Genomic DNA, 20,082 nt, shown 5'->3' on the forward strand with positions numbered 1-20,082 from the left:
CAGATTTCCAAACCATGAAATATCCTTGGTGAATGATGGAAAGAACCCAGGTATCCTGGGTTATGCTTAACCAAACAGGAAGAGACTACAAAAGATGGTTTGAAAGAGGAAAGTGGCAGGGAAAAACTGGGTAGTCAGACAGCCCCTGGTTTCTCAGGAAAGGAAGGGTTCTGAGCAGCAGGGGTCTTGGTAGACTTAGCCGGGGGGCCCTCCTACCACCCATCTTGACTTTAGGAGAAGGACAAGACTGCCTTCTAACAAAAGCCAGTTTACTGGGGATAGTTTCTCTGAAACTCTGGCACAGGAGAAACAAAAATATGTTTCAGGTCCTGTAACTCATTGATTTTTCCTGCAGGGATTTGAACAAATCATCAGCAGCAGCACCAAACAAAAATTTGTTGTCCAGAGGAACATCATCTGGCTGAGGTTGAAGCCGTAGCCAGGAATACCGCCTCAACACAGACACAAAAGCAGCAGCCTTAGAAGAAGAATCTGCTGCATCTTAACTACATTTAATGGAAAAGCAAGCTACCTGTGAAGAAGTCCCTAACAGGGACAAGGCAGAAGTCATTCCCTCAGAATTAGAAAGGTCAGAAATAACCTAGCAAGCCTTTAAAAGAAAAGAACAGTCAAAATATATCTAGTCATATTAGTCAGATAATTAACATCCCATAATACTAGGGTGACTGAAGTATAAACCTTTTTACCTAGCCTTTCCATAGTCCTGCTGTCCTTATCAGAAGGAAGAAGCCTGGTAGAAGGCAGTAATTTAGAAGACTTGCTGGATGCCACAGAGACCAGCGAAGGGTCAGCAGATGTACACCTATAAAGGAATTTGCAATCATCAGGCACTTTATAAAACAAATCAGGTTTTTTAGGAGCAGGAGGCTGTGAGTCAGAGGCCTGACATGAAGAAGAAAGGCCATCCAATAAAGCAGCCAAAACAGGAAGAACAGCAGAGTCTAGGAGACTCCATATGAAGGAGCTCATAGTACCTTCTCTGAACTTAGACACTTGGGTGCAATCCCATTTAAAGAATTCCATCTTCCTGGAAATAGTATCCCCAAAAAAAATCTCTTCAAAAGGAGATTCAGGACTAGCAGACTCCTCTTCCTTAGAGCCATAACCCAAAGGGGAAGGAATCTGAGCAGAAGAGGCCAGGGATTCCTCATCAGAATTTTCCTCTTCCTCAGTGGAATCCTGTTTTCTAGTTCTCTTGAAGGGGGAAGATGACCAAGGGGGAGCCAGGACAAAAACCTCCTGAGGAGGCTTCAGGGCCATAACAGCATTGAGCAAGCACTGTGTAAAATTTCGTCACTCACTTTCAGGGTCTTTAGGAGCAGGAGAGGTATGTTTTGTTCTTTTGCTTCTTTTTTAAAGAGACGTCTGCCTTATAGGTTCATAGGTAGGTACTAGGCTATTGGCCCTAGGGCCTATATAAGCCTAGCCAAAAAATGTACCCTGGCTTTCGCCACCCAAGAAAATTATTTTCCTGTGCGCCTGTCGAGCAGAGCCACAGAAGTGATCCCTGGGGTGAATTTCCCATTTTCCATCCAATCATCAAAATTTTTCTTGAAGAGTGCTAATGAGGAGCTCTGTTTGACATAGATAGGTAGTCTGTTCCAGAGTATGGGAAGTCTCTGGGACAGGAATCTATCTCTCCAGCATGTTCTGTTTATTGTGGTGACAAGGTTTAGGTCCCTAGAGCGTGTAGCTCGGATGGATTGGGATTTCTTTAAGTGTAGCATGTCCAACAGCTCTGGGTTTGACATATATGTTAGGCAGAGATCGCCCCTGAGTAGGCGATATGCGATGGAGTAAAGCTGTAGTTTTTTTAGACGGTCTACGCAGAGCATCTGTTTGAGGCCAGTAATCCTCTTTGTGTATTTCTGTGGTCTTTCCAATTGTTGTAGATGTCTTGTGAGGTACATACCAAAAGGGGCATTGTACTCTATAATGGGTCTAATGAGTGATGAGTAGAGGGGAACAATGACCTCTTTTTTTCTGGATGAGAATCCTTTTGTGATGAGATGAGCCACGTAGAAGGATTTCCTGACCACTGTGGCAATGTAATTATCAAAGGAGAGACTACTGTCCACCTGTATCCCAAGGTCTCCTCACATTTTAGGCATTACGTAGACTACCAGCTATGTGGTAGTTCAGGGGTACAGACTTTTTATAAAATATAGAAGGCTCTGACGTCAGCCTACACTCAATTATTGTAGTCGGGACTTCCTCCATCACCAGTATCTGAGGAACCCTCCTAGGTCCTTTGACGATAATCAGCCGTGGCTCTCCCTGAATATCTGAAGCAGACATCTGTAAGGCCTCAGAGAATGTACAAGAAGACAAATCCAAGCCAGCCTCAAAACCATTTGTGGCAGAGGAATCCAGCACAAGAACTAGACGATCATCAGGTCTTTCACTAGCCTCAAGAGAGACATCAGGCAGAGGTGGCACAGCTGAAGAATCTGACCTGACTTTTTTTTAGTCTTCTTCTTTGAAGACAGTTGACCCTCAGACCGAGAAATAGCCTCCATAGCGTCTTTTGCTAAAAGCTTTAGATGCTGGTTTTCAAGATAGATGGCTAGGGATGAAAGACAACAACGTAAAGTCTTTGGAACAAAAGCCTGATAAATATTGCAGGCTGTATGGTCATGAGAAGCACCTAAACAAAACAAGCACTGCTTGTGATGGTCTTTATGGGGAATCTGTCTCCCACACTGGCATTTACCCTTTCTAGATAACATGAAACCCCACAATACCACAAATGCAAAAGAAAAGGATAAGTAAAAAAAAAAAAAAAAAAATCCAATGGGGCACTTATCTGAAAATGGCTTGGTAACCAACAAATGACTTGAGCGATCAAAGCAACGATCAAAAATGAATTTGGACTAATTGCAGAGAAGTTCTGAGGATGATACATCCAGACGTCACCTTTATGCCCTACGCCTAGCACGGGTAGCATAGGTCTGATGTACTGCACATCCTTAACAAACTAAAGGCATTGGTATACTGGCCGGACATCAGGCCACCCTTGGTAGGGGATCTCTTGGGTTAAGAATACTGCAACAGTGAAATGAAAGACATCAACAAAGACCCATGCCTATTGTTATCAATTTTTTTAATCAAGGACAAAAATGTGACATTTTCATAAACTGGAAGAAGGCAGTGGCACTACCAAGTCAAAAAGTTCATGGCCTTTAAAACAGACAGTATGCCTTGCCTGTAACTAATAAAAGATTTGAAACGATTCTGTTGCAATACCTTAAGCGTCGTCAGTAGGTCTGGACCTGTGCGGTCTGTCTCTGTCTTTACCTTTCCGTTTTTTCGGAAGGTCTGCTGTTGGATGGCTTACCGAAGCCATATCGGAATTAGAGGACTGTAAGCAAAAATATCTGGCCACAATAAGGGCCAGATGATGGATAGTACCAGCGTTGAACAAAGCAGAGAAGCGACAACGAGGGACGTCGTTTTCTGGGCCTAAACAAGTGACGCAGTAAGAGTGGAAGTCTCTGTGAGGTATTTGTTTTCCGCAGGTGAGACAATTATTAACTTTTTCTGGCATTGGTTAGTGCATGAAAAAAGGATCCCCAACAGGGTACTTAGCTTTAGAAAACTGCAACTTCAATTCGGTAGTCAAAAACTCAGGTAGCGGCCGACCTGCACTCATGCAAACTGCTTCTGCTTCGGGCTCCATGACAAGAAAGATTGATGTAATGGTGTCGGCTGCCTTACCTTATACTACTGACGATCTGATATCAGTACTCAAAGCAACAGCAGACAATGCAGAAATACTAAGTTTTTGGTATTCGGGCTAGCCGAGGGCTACCTTGGCAGGGATAACCCAAATGTGAAGACTGCAACAGTGAAACACGAAGAACATCCAATGTTTATTGTGATGAGCTCACATAACTTGCCCTGTGTCAATCTAACAAACCAGTTTTACTCAGATGTCAAAAATGCACCAGACTTGGGACACTCTGTCAACTCCACTTACTTAAAACCCTTAAAATCTTCTAGTTCTCATCAGACTGTAATTTTCTTGGGGATGGGGTCCCTTTCTTTTTGGGCACTCCCTTTCACTGCTTTTTAAATGTTTGCTTACTTGAAGCTTGCTGAATTTATTTTGCTTTTTGATGAAGGTTGCAGGGGAAGCATTAAATCCCTTAGCAAACCTGGAAAAGGAAAGGCTGAAAAAGCTTTGAGATTCCTTGAATCAACTTACCTCTCTCATCATGTTTTATGACCTCTGCAAGCAGATGATTTCAGCTAGGACATCTTCTGGAAGGTTTTGAGTACACAACCAAGCTAACCTCTTCAAAACATTTCCAGTGGCAGCAGCACAAGCAGAAAATTAAGCACATTTCAATCACTGTGTAGCCACTTAAGACACAGAAGCAATCAAGGTACGCAAAGAAGTTTTTTCTCAGAAGAGGAAACAGATCCCATAGTATTTGTGTTGTCAAAAAAGGCAAGTGTAAATTTTAATATGCGCTTGACCATTGAGAATTTTAAAAATAAGTGTTGTGGAAGTATACAATTTTTGTCCAAATCTATTAAAAGCTTTCCCATCCTTGGCAGTAGGAAAGGGACAGGCATTACCCAAATGTTTAGCAGCAGCTAAGTTCACTAAAGCAACAGTTGCAGAGTCTGATCTGGGATGAGCATATAAAAACTTATAAGACTAAGGAACTTTATACAACCTATCTGCCTTTTTATGGCGGCAGGATGGTTATCAAGCAAATTACAAACTGGGGCAAAAACATCCTCCAATTCTGAAAGAACAGGAACAATTGAATTAGGATATGCAAAATCAAGTTGTAATACACCATAACACACCTTCAATGGAATGTTATTATGTGCCTAGGTTCATAGGTTGGTACTAGGCTATCAGCCCTAGGGCTTATACAAGCCTAGCCATAACAATTCCCTGGCTATTTCTTCCCACATTATTTACTTTCCTGGACCCCTGTCTAGCAGGGCGACTGACGTGATTCCCTGGGGTGAATTTCCTTTCTCCCATCCAAACATCAAGGTTCCTCTTGAAGAGGTCCAAAGAGGCACTCTGCTTGACATGTATGGGCAATCTATTTCAGAGTCTGGGGAGTCTCTGGGTCAGGAACCTATCCCTCCAGCATGTTTTGTTTATTGTGATGACAAGGTTTAGATCCCTGGGCGTGTAGCTCTGAGGGATTGGGATTTTTTTAAGTGTAGCATGTCCAACAGCTCTGGGTTTGACATGGCCTTGTATGTTAAGCAGAGATCGCCTCTGAGTAGACGATATGCGACAGAGTATAGCTGGAGTTTTTAAGGCGGTCAGCGTGGGGCATCTGCTTTAGGCCTGTGATTCTTTTAGTGAGGTATTTCTGAGGCCTTTCCAGTTGTTGCAGATGTCTTGAGAGGTACATACCAAATGGGGCGTTGTATTCTATAATGGGTCTAATGAGGGATGAGTACAGTGGGACAATGACCTCCTTTTTCTGGATGAAAAGCCCTTCGTGATGAGGTGTGCCACATAGAAGGATTTCCTGACTGTTGTGGCGATGTGGTTATCGAAGGTGAGACCACTGTCCACCTGTGTCCCTAAGTCTCTTATCACACTTTGTGTTTAGTGTACTGCCACCTATATGGTAATTCATGGATACATGTTTTTCCCAAAGGGATAACAATACATTTCTTGGCATTGAGCTTGAGCCCATGGCTCTGGCACCAAGCATCTGTTTCTGTAAGGCCCTTTTGTAGAGTATCCACATCATTTGGGGATTCAATAATGGCTCCCAGTTTGCAGTCATCTGCAAACTTTGTTAGCCAGAGTCCCTTGGTGTTGACCTGTGCTTCAGAGAAGTAGATGCCAAACAAGAGCGCCCCAGGACTGAACCCTGAGGTACTCCACTTGTCACTTGTCTGGAGCTGGATTTGGAGTCGGCTACTTTTACAGTGTGGGTTCTATCAGTAAGCCATTTAGCAACCCATTGGGTGACATAGGGATTAATACCCAACTTAGTAAGTTTATCTATGATTCCAGAGTGGGGGATGGTGTCAAAGGCCTTGGCAAGGTCTAGATAGGCTGTGTGGACCACCTTACCCTTGTCCATGGCTCTGGAGACTGATTCAAAGAAGTCAATCAGGTTCAGGAGACAAGATCGGCCCTTCACAAACCCAAACTGGGTGGGGTCCAGTGTTTGAAGGTTGCCAATGTCTTTGTTTATAAGTTCCATGATAATACGCTCCATGGCCTTGCAGATAAGGCTTGCCAGACTGATGGGACGGTAGTTTCCGGGATCCAAGGTGGATCCCCCCTTGTGGATTGGGATAACTGTAGCTCTGCGCCACTCAGTGGGCACGAAACCTGAGGTGAGGCTATGATTAAACATGACACCTACTGAAACAACTGATAATTCTGGAAAGAGAAAAGTACAGTTGTGTACCTACCATAAATGTAGATGTTCAAGTGTATTCATTGTTGCAGTCATTACACTTGGGTTATCCTGCTGGCAGGCTCAGTCGGCCTGAATTCCAAAGTCCTGGTCCGGCGTTGGTTGCTGTCGCCTCTTCTCTGACGTCAGTACGCCAGGGGTATAAAAGATGCAGCAGACGCCATTTTCTTCAGTTTTTTTTGCCCCAGATGTCAGGTGCCCCCAAAAGGGTAGGCTAAAAATTCTGCTCATAAAAAAGCATGCACTAAAATAAACATTGCCTTCATCTACAAGCAAATACACCACATAGGTTGTATAGAATAGAGAAGTACAGATAAGTCCCAGCAATGAAAGGGGGATGGTGGGAGGGTAAACCTGGACTGCAACAGTGAAAACACTCGAACATCTACATTTATGGTAGGTACACAACTGTACTATGTTCATCATGTTTCACTGTTGCAGTCATTACACTTGGGTTGAATCCCAAAGCTGAGGTTGGGTGGCTGGGCCTAAATAGAATTAGGAGTGGCTATGAGGCCCTGCAGAACTGCAGTGGCAAAGCCTGCTCTGGATTTAGAGTAAAGAGGTAAGTGGTAGTGCTTTGTAAAAGTGTGCACTGAAGTCCAAGTTGCAGCCTCCAAAATGTCCTTGGTTGGTACTCCTCTGAGGAAGGCTGCTGAAGTGGCTGCTGCTCTGGTTGAATGTGGCCTAATGCCCTTAGGCACTGATTTGCCATGTTGTGAATAGCAGAAACGAATGCAGTGGCCTATCCATTTTGAAATAGTCTGCTTTGAAATAGCTTTTCCTTGCGATCCTGCAGCATATGCCACTAAGAGTTGCTCAGTCTTTCTGAAAGCTTTAGTTTTGTCCAAGTAAAAGCGTAGCTGTCTGTGTATGTCCAAAGAATGCAGAAGTCTCTCCCCCTTATTCTGTGGGTTTGGATAAAAGGTAAGCAAATGAATGGTTTGGTTAAGAGCCACACTGGACACTACCATAGGCATAACTGTTGGGTTTGTCCTTAGAGAAACCCTGTCTGGATGGAAAATAAAAGGTTCCACAGCCATTAGTGCCTGTAACTCTGAGACTCTTCTTGCTGAAGTTATTGCTAGGAGCAGAGCTGTTTTCTATGATAAGTATTTTATCTCAGCTGTATTGGCTGGCTCAAAAGGAGGCAGTGTGAGCTTTTCCAAGACAAAATTGAGGTCCCATGCAGGTACTGGAGCTCTCCTTGGAGGTCTTATGTTTTTGGCCCCTCTGAGAGACTGCCTTAGCAGTGGATGTGAAAAAATAGGTGGGTCCGTATTGTAATGAGCTGAAATGGCAGAGGCATGGATCTTAATTGATGAGAAGGACAGGCCTTTGTCCAGCATCTCAGTCAGGTATTGTAAAATCTGAGGAATATTTGGTACAAGCGTGTCCATTCCTTGTGCCTGGTTCCAAGCACAGAATATCTTCCATTTTTCTGCATAAGATTTTCTGCTGCTGGGCCTCCTGGCCTCCAAAATAACATCCATAACTGCTTTAGAGAGAGGTGTGTTCTGAATGGTTACATTATCCACCCATGCAGCCAGATTTAGAGTTCTGAGTTGGCTGTGCAGGATCTGATTGTTTTGTTGGGTCAGCAAATGAGGAATTTGAGGTAATGTCCAGGCGGGGCCTTGAGACAAGCTCTTTAGGATTGGGTACCAGTGCTGGCGTGGCCAGTCTGGGGCAAACAGTATAATTTTTGGCTTCTCTTGTCTGACCTTTAGGAGTACTTTGGGGAGGAGAGGCAGTGGAGGAAAAGCATATACTGTAAGGGTTTTCCAGCTGAATGATAGGGCGTCCACTTTCCATGCTTGTTTCTGATAAGTCCTTGTGCAGAATCTCTGTAGCTGGCAGTTGTGAGGGGAGGCAAATAGATCTATGTCTGGGCATCCCAATTTCCCTGTTATCATGCTGAAGATCTGTGGATCTAGTTTCCACTCATGAGGATCCATGAGGTTTCTGCTTAGTTCATCTGCCAGAGTATTTGTCTTTCCTGGCAGGAATTGTGCTTGCAGGTGTACTTGATAAGTCAATGCTGTGTTCCACAAAGTCATGGCTTGTCTGCAGAGGGGGTAGGAATGTGTGCCTCCTTGCTTGTTTATGTACCACATGACTGTAGTATTGTCCGTCTTTATCCGCAGTTGTCATGGATGAAGTAGATCCTTGAAGGCTGTCAGGGCATTCTGTACAGCTAGCATCTCTTTTTGATTGATATGAAGAAGCATTTGGCTTGCGGGCCATGTGCCCCGAATACATTTTCCTGCCATGTGGGACCCTAGGCATAATCTGATGCATCTGTTGTTAGTGTCTGCCTGGCTGTGGGTAAAGTGAATGGCTGTCCCTTGTTGTGGTGACAGGCCTGTACCCACCATTGAAACTCCTGTTGCAGGCAGGGAATGAGGGTAATTTATGTTTCCAGGCTGTGACAATGTTGAGTCCAAACACTTTTTAGATACCATTGTAGTTTCCTCATATGCAGTCTTGCATATGGAATTAGTGGAATGCAGGATGCCATGAAGCCCAGAGCCTGCAGAATTTTTCTTGCAGATAGCTGGGTCTTTGCTGTCATCATTTCGAAGTAAGAAGTCAGTTGCCTTTGTTTGCTGGCGTGAGATAAGCCATCCGGGCAGTTGTATTTAAGCTTGCACCCAGGAATATTATCTCTTGAGAGGGTACCAGTTTTGATTTCTTTTCATTCACTGTGTACCCTAGGCAAATTAGTAATCTTTTTACAAACGCCAGATGCTTCAGTAGAATGTCCTTGTTCTCTGCTTGTATAAGGCAGTCATCCAAGTAAGGATATATTTGTATTCCTCTTTGTCTGCAAAATGCAATTACTGGTGCCAGGCATTTTGTGAAGACTCTGGGCACAGTAGATAAGCCAAAGGGCAGTGCAGAGAATCGGCAGTGCACTGAGCCATCTAGGAATCTGAGGTATCTTCTGCAAGATTGTCTGATTGGGACATGCAGGTATGCCTCTTTGAAGTCCAAAGTTACAAGCCAAGCCTTCTTGCCTAGCATGGGCAGAAGCTGCTGCAGAGTCAACATTTTGAATTTTGGAACGTCCATAAAAGTGTTTAGAATAGACAGGTCCAGTATTGATCTCCTGGCTTTGTCCTTTCTGGGTACCAAGAAAAGTCTTGAGTAAAACCCTAGTCCCTGCTCTTGCTGTGGTACTCGCTGAATAGCCCTCATGTCCATGAGGGATGAAACTTGCTTTTGTGCCTCTGCCCATTGATTGTGTGGCAGGTCTGGCATACCTTTTGTCTTTGGAAGGGTGTGAAAGTGGAACCTGTAGCCCTGAGACACTATATTCAAGACCCATTTGTCCTGGGTGATCATGTGCCAATTTTGTGAAAAAAGTGCTAGTTTTCCCCCTAAGGGTGCTGCCAAAAGATAAGTGTTTGGCATTGGCAGAGGAAAGTCATTGGGACTGTTTCCTGTATGGCTGTGATTTGTCTTCTCCGCTTTTGGAGGTAGAAGCACCCCATTGTTTAGACCTGCATGAGCCTTGGGGCTGGGATCTGACTCTAGGGCATCTGTATCTGCCTCTCTGTGGCCTGTCCGACACTGGAAAGGACCAATTCTTATAAGGCCAGTTCCTGCTAAATCTGGGTGGCTGTACCTGTAGGAAATCCTTAACTGTCTGCATAGATTTCGCTTTATCCTCCATTTTCTTCAACACCTCTTCTGCCTTAACACCAAACAAAGTATCATGCTGTAATGGCGCATCCAATAATTTTGCTTTAACATGATCAGGCAGATTCTGTTCCTTTAACCAAGCATGCCTTCTAATGACAGAACCTGTGACAGCGGCCCTACAAGAGGCCTCCAGTGAATCAAAACCCCATTGCAAAGTATGCTTTCCCACTTGTTCAGCTGCATGCAATAAATCCTGCATTTCCTTGTTATCAGAACATTAAGAATTTGTCAACATTTTCTGTTTTAGCAGTGACATTAAGTATTGCTGATATTTAAGCATATGAAACTGACAATTTAAAGCCCTTACAGCCAAGGTAGCAGAAGTGTAAACTTTTTTCCCCCATCTGTCCAGAGCCCTAGAATCCCTATCAGAGGGGACAGGGTTTTTTGCAGTGGAAGCCTTGACCCCTTTGGGACTCTGAGATATAGTTTCTGGGTCAGCAGCTGGGTTTTTATATAGAAATTTATGAGAGTCTGGAACCCTGTAGTATCTGTCTGGCTTAACAGGTGCAGCGGGTAAAGAGTCAGGAGACAGGCCGGACTCTGAAAATACATCATCTACAATGTCCAGAACAGGTGGAATAGCAAGAGGTCTGTGCTGAGGTAGTAAAAGAAAGTCTCTGGGCCTTTTCTTAGATTCTGAGTAATCTTGGCTCTCCCAGTGAAAATGCTCCCTCATGGTATGCAGGGTTTCCCCAAAAGAATAATCCTCAGGAGGAGAGGCTGAAGGAATAGATTCTTCTGCATCAGAATCCTCATAGGGAGGAAGAGAGTATCCCTGTTCAGAAGAGGACTCAGAGGAAATGGAAACCTGATCAGAAGAGTCATATTCTGTCTCTTGCCTAGTCCTCTTATCAGGAGGGGGATGGGAACCCCTGATCAAAGCAATTAGTTCTTCGGCCATTTTAAGCATCTGTTTCTTAGGCATGGAAGTCTGTCCAGGAGAATGCTGTACTTGTTTCTTTGCCTTTAGAGCTGTTTTAGTCTTTGCCTATGAAGCTGAGGTTTGCTTGACATATAACTGTGTAGGTCTGAAAACACCCTCAGAAGCCGATGCCTGCTCATGATGACCCATCTGAGGGAATAGTTTCCGAGTGTCCAATACCTTCAGTATCAAGAGGCCTAGTCGGCTCCACGTGAGAGTTGGAAGTGGCCTGTGGCTCTAAGGTAGCGGGCGTCAGGGGCAGCGAAAGCGTCTCACTGAGAACCGGCGACTGGCCTAGCGGAGGCCTCGCCGTTTGTTTTGGACCTCGGATGCCTGTCCTTTTCCTTGCGTTTTTTATAAACTCCGGTCGTCGGATGTTCCGACGGCATTATATAATTAAATCTTCGGCCAAAGTAATGAAAGGCAAAATCGTACCGACGCTTAACAGTGCGTTGGTTAAATCTAGCACAAAACCGACAGCTAGCAACGTCGTGGTCTGGGCCTAGGCAAGGAATACAGTAAGAATGAAAATCCTTATGAGGTATTTGCTTCCCACAAGAAACACAATTGTTAACTTTTTCTGACATTGGTCTGGAGCACGAAAAAAGTTTCCCCAATGGGGTACATAGCTTTAATGAAGACTTCAGATCTGAAATTCGATTTGAAAATCTCAGGAGTGAAGAGGTCCGTCCTTGTCAACAAAAATAACTGAGCTCCAAGCTTTTCTTCCTGGATGGCCACACCACTAAATATTTTTTTTTAACACCCAGGAATCCAAGAATAAGTCAAATGGTGGGGACTGAACCACAACATTGTCCCTATTCTGAAGCCGATACATTTCTGAAGTGTTTTGGCAATTTGTTTATGCAGATAAGCATCATAGAGGTCAAGCCCCACTTCTAGTCTTGTCCTGACATACAGTGAGGGACGGACTATAGTGAGACTACATTAAGGACTCCTTTGGATGACTTGTGTTCATGTAACTGAGATTTAGTATGGACAAGAAGTTCATTTTTTTTTTAGCAACAAAAACTCTGGAATAAAAGTGCTCCCCTTGTTGATCTGCTGGCACCTCTTGGACAACTCACTTCATGAGAACCTCATGCACATCACTTTTTGCTTGAGCTTTCTAACAAGGTGGTACATCTGACAAGGGTAGACAGGAGTATTGTGGTCTTAATCCAAAAATCAATTTTTGATAAGTTTCTCTTATCCTCACCCCTCTTAATTTTCATTGAGAGATATGGAAACAGAACCGCCAAATGAAATCCAACAGGAGAAAGACAGAACGAGAGTCAACAGCAGTGAAATCCCTTTATAGAAGACCCCCAACATCACTAAGAACTTTAAACCCTCAAGCCCAATAATATATCCAGGCAAGGAGGACTGAACCAACTCAGACTCTTGATGTTGAGAGGATGTTGGTCAACTTCAGGTCTGAAGTCTTTGGAAACTAAAATGTGATAAGCATCCTTCAAATCCAATGCTACCAGAAAACTGAGAGGGGGTATTAGAAGTAATAGAGATTGAAGGGACAGCATTTTGGGCTTTAACTTTCACAAACCAGATGAGAAAGGAAAGGTCTAGAAATGAAGTTGTCTCCAAGAGACTTCCTCGATTGATCAGGAGACACTGGTTTTATCAGTCCCTATGAAAGCATATGCTGTAAGACTGGAAGAAACATGGAAGTCTGGCTTGGAGCATGTGGAAGAAACTCCTGAAAATTAGGAAGGAACTCCCACTCCCATCTTTATCCTTGCTCTAGGATTCACAGAACTCATTTGCCTGAGGCTATCTTTTGCCACAGGGAAAATGCAAAACTAAACAGTGGGAAAGTTTTAAGGGATTGCAAGGGTGGGATAAGAGTAATTCTGGAAGGAGCAAACAGTCATTCTTACTTTTTGGACTGTCTGTGGTTTTAGGAGGCTTTCCTTCATTTTAGAGCCACCTTGCCATTGTTTTTTGAAGGTCTAATTTCCTGACGTTTGCTGAAACTGTGTTTTGTTTCTTGTAAAAAGGTCCGAGTTGGCAGGAAAATTCTTAAACCTAATGGAGGAGGAAGAAAAATCTGGGCAACCCCCCCGGATTAAATTTCTCTTTCTTCAAATCTTTACAGGATCTGAGCTGCAAATGATCTAAATAAAACTTCCTTTTCCAGAGAAGAATTTAAAACCCTTAGTGTTGACATCTTCAGGTAACTTTTGTTAAAATAACCATGTAAATCTTCTCAAAACTGAATTAGTAGTTTTTGCTCTAGAAATAGCATCAGCAGAATTTTAAGAACACTTTGAAATCATTTGGTTACCTTTGTAAAAGAAGGAAATTAGACATTTCAGTGAGATTTTATTCTTTGAAGAAAGAAAGATAACAGTTATTTTTTTCAAGTACTAAGGAGGCCAGCAAAAACTTTAACATGTGGGTCAAGTAGTTTAGAAGTCTGAAGATCGGGGTAGCAGAAAAATATTTTTTCCCCAAATCTATCAAAGTTTTTCCATTCTTATCAGAAGGAAAGGAGGTTAGCATTCACCAATGTTTGACAGCAGAAGGGTTTGTCAAGGAAAGTAACTGTGGGGTCAGATTTGGGATTAAAACAGAGAAATATATAAATCTGAGAACTTACATAATCTATTCACCTTTTTAGGGGTTAATTGTTGGCCTTCAAAAATACAGCAGGCTATTAAGAAAACATTTTTAAGGCTGCTGAAACAAGAAGGTTGGAGAAGCTCCTGTTGTAATAAATTATAGTATTTTTAGTAAAACTGGAATAGCATTCCGTTTCCAACAAAATAACTTATTCATTCTGAAAATGGTCTCATAAAAAGAAAATAAAATCCAAGAAAAATCAGAAGCTTCACCTGCTCAGAATCAGACTGCTCTGTCTGGGAGGAATTAACAAATCAATTCCCTCCCAGTCCAGTCCCTGTTCTTCTGACTGTGATCAGTGTTAGAAATAGAATGAATTATTTTACGACTCGGTGAGGAAATAGAATATGAGGGGTTAAGAATAAGAGGTTGAAGTAAATCCTTAGCGAAGCCTCATAAATCTTCCTTGCCTAAAGACACACACACAGGGAAAGATACAGGTTTAACATTTTGTTACCAATTTCCAGGAGAATCCCTAGAAATAGACTTGACAAAGTACATACAGCAGCCTGAGAAAGGAGTACCTTAGCCTGGCCACACAACATAGCATTACCCGCTCCTTCCTCCAAGACCGACAAGGGTGGGTCTCCCATGTCCACAGATGACTCCAACAGCTACACAGGACATGTCTGACGCCTGGTCCTTACTGGCTACAGGGATTACACTAGATGGATCCTAGGAAAAAGACAAATTGGTCTGAAGAACCAGATATGGCCACAGCAGAGTCACTACGTAGTGGTTGAGGCAGTGAAGAAACCCACTTTGCTGGCAAAGGCTCCTTAATATTTTTCTTATGACAAGGAACTGCTTGTATGCTCCATGGTTCAGTAGAGAAAAGTGCCAGAGAATCAGTTAGAAGAGCCTAGAAGAGTCAGCAACCAGTCAAGTACACACATAAAAGAAAATACACAGTGACAGCTACCAGAAGCACTTAATCATAAGATTATGGGCAAATACTAGGCTATAAGTCTGCAACCTAGCCAATAACCAGAGCTCAAACCTTGTACATTGTATCTTTGGGGCAAAGACCTTAATCATTATACGAACCATTCCCCCCAAAAACACAAACTTTTAAAATTGGCAGACCCTAATCACAATAAATTAGTGACAAAAATCAAAATTAGATCTGGCAACTGATTTAACAAGTTTCTGATAATTGATAAAACCCTTTAATGTAGAAAAATCAATCACCTGACAAAGAATATCTCATGATAGTCCATTAAAATATAAAATCTATCAAAAGTAATCAGAGTTGTCAGACACTTGAACTGTTTTAGTTAAAAAGTAAAACTATTTCTAAATTTTTCTCCCAAAAAGTATTTATCTGCCCATTAAAGGAGATGCACTAGCTGTCCACTGAAACCCGTAAGAGAAGTGCACTTCAAAGGCAAGAAAGTTCTGAAGGGTTTGGTACCCAAAACAATGATTTTCACTGGATATGCTCAAGCACATCAGCAGCTGGGGTGCATAGAAAGTGCACTAAAACTTTGGAAGAAGGCAGTTACATCCTTGGCAGGATATAACCCATACAACTTAGGCTATACAACAGTGATCTAATGATGAACACTGGTTATTACTGCTGAAGCCTCCTGAAACAAATGAAACAAATAAAAGAAAGATGAAAAAAATGGCTAAATAGACCAGTCACAGGTAAAGTACAGTTGTGTACACTTACTATAAATGTAGATGCTCGAGTGTATTCACTGTTGCAGTCATCACATTTGGGTTATCTGCCTGCAGGTAGCCCCAAGCCGGCCTGAATACCAGAGTCTTTGGATTTCTGCGTCGGATGCTGTCGCTTCTTCCATGTCGTCAGGGGTATAAAACATGCAGCCGACGCCATTACATCAGTTTTTCTTGCCCCAAATGTCAGGTGCTCCCACAAAAGGAAGCAATTATATGGTATGGAACACCCCCAGCAAAAAGCAAATACACATGATATAATATATGCCAAACAAGAAGGAAAGGTAGAGCCAAGAGAAGTCAGGGGGCTGGAGGGAGGGTAACCAGGGCTGCAACAGTGAATACACTCAAACATCTACATTTATGGTAAGTGTACACAACTGTACTATGTTCTTCGTGTTTCACTGTTGCAGTCATCACAATTGGGTTTATTCCCAAAGCTAAGGAAGGGTGGAGGCAGTTAAAGAGCATTGGGGTTAGCAATCAGGCCCTGTAAGACTGCTGTGGCAAATCCGACTCTAGATTTAGAAAAGACAGGCATGTGGTAATGCTTGGTGAAAGTATGTACAGAGCTCCAGGTAGCAGCTTCCAGGATGTCCCTTGTAGGGACTCCTCTGAGAAATGGCGTAGAGGTAGATGCACCCCTGGTGGAATGTGATCTTATCCCCTGTGGGGTAGGTTTTCCATGGTACTTGTAGCAGAAATGGATGCAATGGGCTATCCATTTGGAAATGGTTTGCTTTGAAATGGATTTCCCCTCTGCCCCTGCAGCAAAGCTAACTAGCAGCTGGTCAGATTTTCTGAGAGGCTTACTTCTGTCCAAATAGAATCTAAGCTGTCTGTGCACATCCAGAGAATGCAGTATCCTTTCCCCCTTATTTTGAGGATTAGGGAAAAAAGTAGGCAAATGAATGGACTGATTTAGAGCCACACGGACACCACCTTGGGCATAAAGGATGGATTAGTCCTGAGGGAAACCCTGTCTGCATGGAAGATAATGAAGGGTTCCACTGCCATGAGGGCCTGCAGTTCAGACGCTCTTCTTGCTGAAGTGATGGCTAGAAGTAAGGCTGTTTTCCAAGAAAGGAATTTCAACTCTGCCTTAGCTGGTTCAAAAGGGGGGAACAGGGAGTTTCTCCAATACAAAGTTAAGGTCCCAGGCTGGAGTGGGAGCTCTCCTGGGGGGCCTTAAATTTTTGGCCCCTCTAAGTAATTGTTTTAGCAGGGGATGAGAGAAGAGGGGTGGCTCAGTATTATAATGAGCTGAAATGGCTGAGGCATGAATCTTAATTGAAGAGAAATAAAGGCCCTTGTGGAGCATTTCTGTTAAATAATCTTGAATATGAGATAAGCTGGGCACCGCTGTGCCCATCCCCTAAGCCTGGCTCAAGGAACAGTATCTCTTCCACTTTTTTGAATAGGATTTTCTAGTACCAGGCCTCCTTGCCTCCAGAATGACATCCAGCATCTGCTTACTGAGGGTTGCTAGAGGGGAGCTCAGGGAATTAGCCAGGCTGCAAGGTTCAAAATTTGAAGCTGAGGGTGCAGAATCTGACCCACCTGTGGGACAGCAGGGAAGGGGTCTGAGTCAGGTGCCATGGTTGCAGCACTGTCAGACTGCGCAAAAGGGGGTACCAGTGCTGACGTGGCCAGTCTGGGGCAATCAGTATTGTCCTTGGCTTGTCCTGTTTGATCTTTAGTAGAACCTTCAAGAGGACAGGCAGAGGGGGGAAGGCATAAATTGAGAGGCTTTCCCAGGTAAAGGACAGGGCCATCCACTTTCCAAGCTTGATTGTGGGGAGTTCTGGTGCAAAATTTGTTCAAATGGTAGTTCTGAGGGGAGGCAAACAGGTCCACCTCTGGTGTCCCCCATTTGTTCCTCAAGAGCTTGAATATTTTGGGTTCCAGTTTCCATTTGTGTGGGTCCATGAGATTTCTGCTTAAGTTGTCTGCCAGTGAATTTAGTTTGCCTGGCAGGAATTGAGCTTGCAGGTTAACTTGGTAGCTCAAGGCTGTGTTCCACAGAGCCATGGCAAGTCTGCAGAGTGAGTAGGAATGGGTTCCCCCCTGCTTGTTTATGTACCACATAACTCTGGTGTTGTCTGTCTTTACCAATAGTTGTCCTGGAAGAATAACGTCTTTGAAGGCTGTAAAGTATTCTGTACAGCTTGCATTCCTTTTTGATTGATATGCAGGTACATCTGTTTTGGGTTCCATTTGCCCTGAATTCACTGCCCTGCCATGTGAGCCCCCCATGCATAGTCTGATGCATCTGTTGTTAGGGTTTGGGTGGCAGGGGGGGTAGAGTGAAAGGGAGTCCCTTGTTGTGGTAGCAGGCCTTTGCCCTCCAAAGGAACTCTGCCCTTAGACAAGGAATGATATGAATCATTGTTTCCAGGTCCTGAGAATGTTGACACCATAGACTTTTTAGATACCACTGAAGTGTCCTTATATGCAGTCTTGCATATGGAATTAACAGAATGCAAGAGGCCATGAACCCCAGGGCTTGCAGGATTTTCCTTGCAGACAGCTGGGTTTTTGTGGCCAGTAGGTTGAAGTAGGTTGTCAAATAAACTTGTTTCTCCAGAGTGAGGAAGGCCATCTGGGAAGTTGTGTTCAAGCTTGCTCCCAGGAATACAATCTGTTGGCAGGGTACTAGGTGTGATTTCTTCTCGTTGATGGTGTACCTCAGTGAGGTTAGAAGTCTCTTTACAAATGCCACTTGTTGTAACAGCAAGTCTTGACTTTCTGCCTGAATCAGTCAATCGTCCAAGTATGGGTGAATCTGAACATTTCTCTGCCTGCAAAATGCAATGGCTGGAGCTAGGCACTTTGTGAATACCCTGGGTGCAGTAGATAAGCCAAAGGGAAGTGCAGAGAACTGATAGTGCATGGAGCCTGCCCTGAAATGTAGGTATTGTCTGCAGGATCCTCTTATAGGGATGTGCAGGTAAGCTTCTTTTAAGTCTAGGGTTGCCAGCCAGGCATCCTTGGCTACCATAGGAAGAAGCTGTTGAAGAGTTAGCATTTTGAATTTTGGAACCACCAGAAAGGAGTTGAAAATAGACAAGTCCAGGATAGGATGCCAGGAGTTTTCTTTTCTGGGAACCAGGAACAGTCTTGAATAAAAACCTTGTCCCCTTTGTTCTGCTGGGACAGGTTGAATAGCCCTGATACTGAGGAGAGAGAGAACTTGTTTTTGGGCCTCCAACCACTGATTTGGGGGGAGGTCTGGCCATCCACTTGGGGTTGGGAGTGAGTGGAAGTGGAATCTGTATCCTATGAAAACTATGTTTAAAACCTATTTGTCCTGGGTAACAAGTTCCCAGTTTTTTGCATTCAGGGCGAGCTTTCCTCCTAAGGGAGCAAGTAGCTGAGCAGGGCTTGGAAGAGTTAAGGATAAGTCACTGTGCTGTTTTTCCATAGGGGGGTGGCTTACTACTCCCTGCTATGGAAGTGGGAGCCCCCCACTGCTTAGATCTGTGCATAGCCTGAGACTGAAGTCTTGGTGGTCTACTGCTCCTGGGTTTGGACTGAGAAGGCCTGGAAGGGACTGAAAAAGACCAGTTCTTTGAAGGCTAATTGTTAATGAATCTAGGAGGCTGTACTTGTAAGAAATCTTTAACAGTTTACATAGATTTAGCTTTTTCCTCCATACTTTTGAGGACTTCTTCTGCTTTGTTGCCAAAAAGGCGGTCTTGGTTTAAGGGTGCATCCAGTAATTTAGCTTTAACATTATCTGGCAAGTTTTGTTCCTTAAGCCAAGCATGTCTTCTAAGTACACACCCAGTGACAACAGCCCTGCAAGATGCTTCTAAAGCATCAAAACCACATTGCAAAGTATGTTTACCAACTTGTTCAGCAGAATGCATTAACTCTTGCAAATCTTTGTGTTCAGCACAATCAGGAATCAACATAATATTCTGTTTAAGTAGTCCCATAATATGCCGACGATACTTTAACATATGAAACTGGCAATTTAAAGCCCTAATGGCCAAAGTAGCAGAAGTGTATACCTTCTTACCCCACTTGTCCTAAAGCTCTAGAGTCCCTATCAGAAAGGGTAGGATTTTTGGCAGTAGTAGCCTTAATGCCTTTTGGTCCTTGGGAAATGGTCTCTGGATCCACAGTAGGATTCTTAAAGATGAATTTGTGAGAGTCAGGTACTCTGTAGTACCTGTCAGGTTTCCTGGGAGCTGGAAGCAAAGTGTCTTGGGTAAGGCTGGATTCCAAGAAATCATCTACAATCTCCAGAACAGGAGGGATAGCTAGAGGCCTGTGTTGAGGCAGGAGTAAAAATTCTCCAAGTCTCTTTTTGGACTCAGAATAGTCCTGGCTTTCCCAGCGGAAATGCTCCCTAAGGGTATGCAAGGTTTCACCAAAAAAAAAGTCTTCTGGATGGGAAGCAGAAGGAATGGAATCCTCTGCATCAGAATCCTTGTAAGTAGATAAGGGTAAATCCTGGTAGTTAGAAGGAATAGAGATATCAGATTCCCGATCAGAAGAATCAGAAAGAAAATCAGTTCTAGGTCTCTTAGAGGGGGAAGGCTGGCTTCCCCTAATTAAGGTAATACGGTCTTCAGTTATTCTAATCATTTGTTTTTGAAGCATATGGGCCTGAGAATGCAATTTGGTCTTCTGTTTTCTAGGCGTAGTGTGAGCTTTACGCCTGTGAAATTCAGT

Source organism: Protopterus annectens, chromosome 6.part1, assembly GCF_019279795.1.
Source record: "Protopterus annectens isolate FY-2018-M chromosome 6.part1, PAN1.0, whole genome shotgun sequence".
Lineage (NCBI taxonomy): Eukaryota > Metazoa > Chordata > Ceratodontiformes > Protopteridae > Protopterus > Protopterus annectens.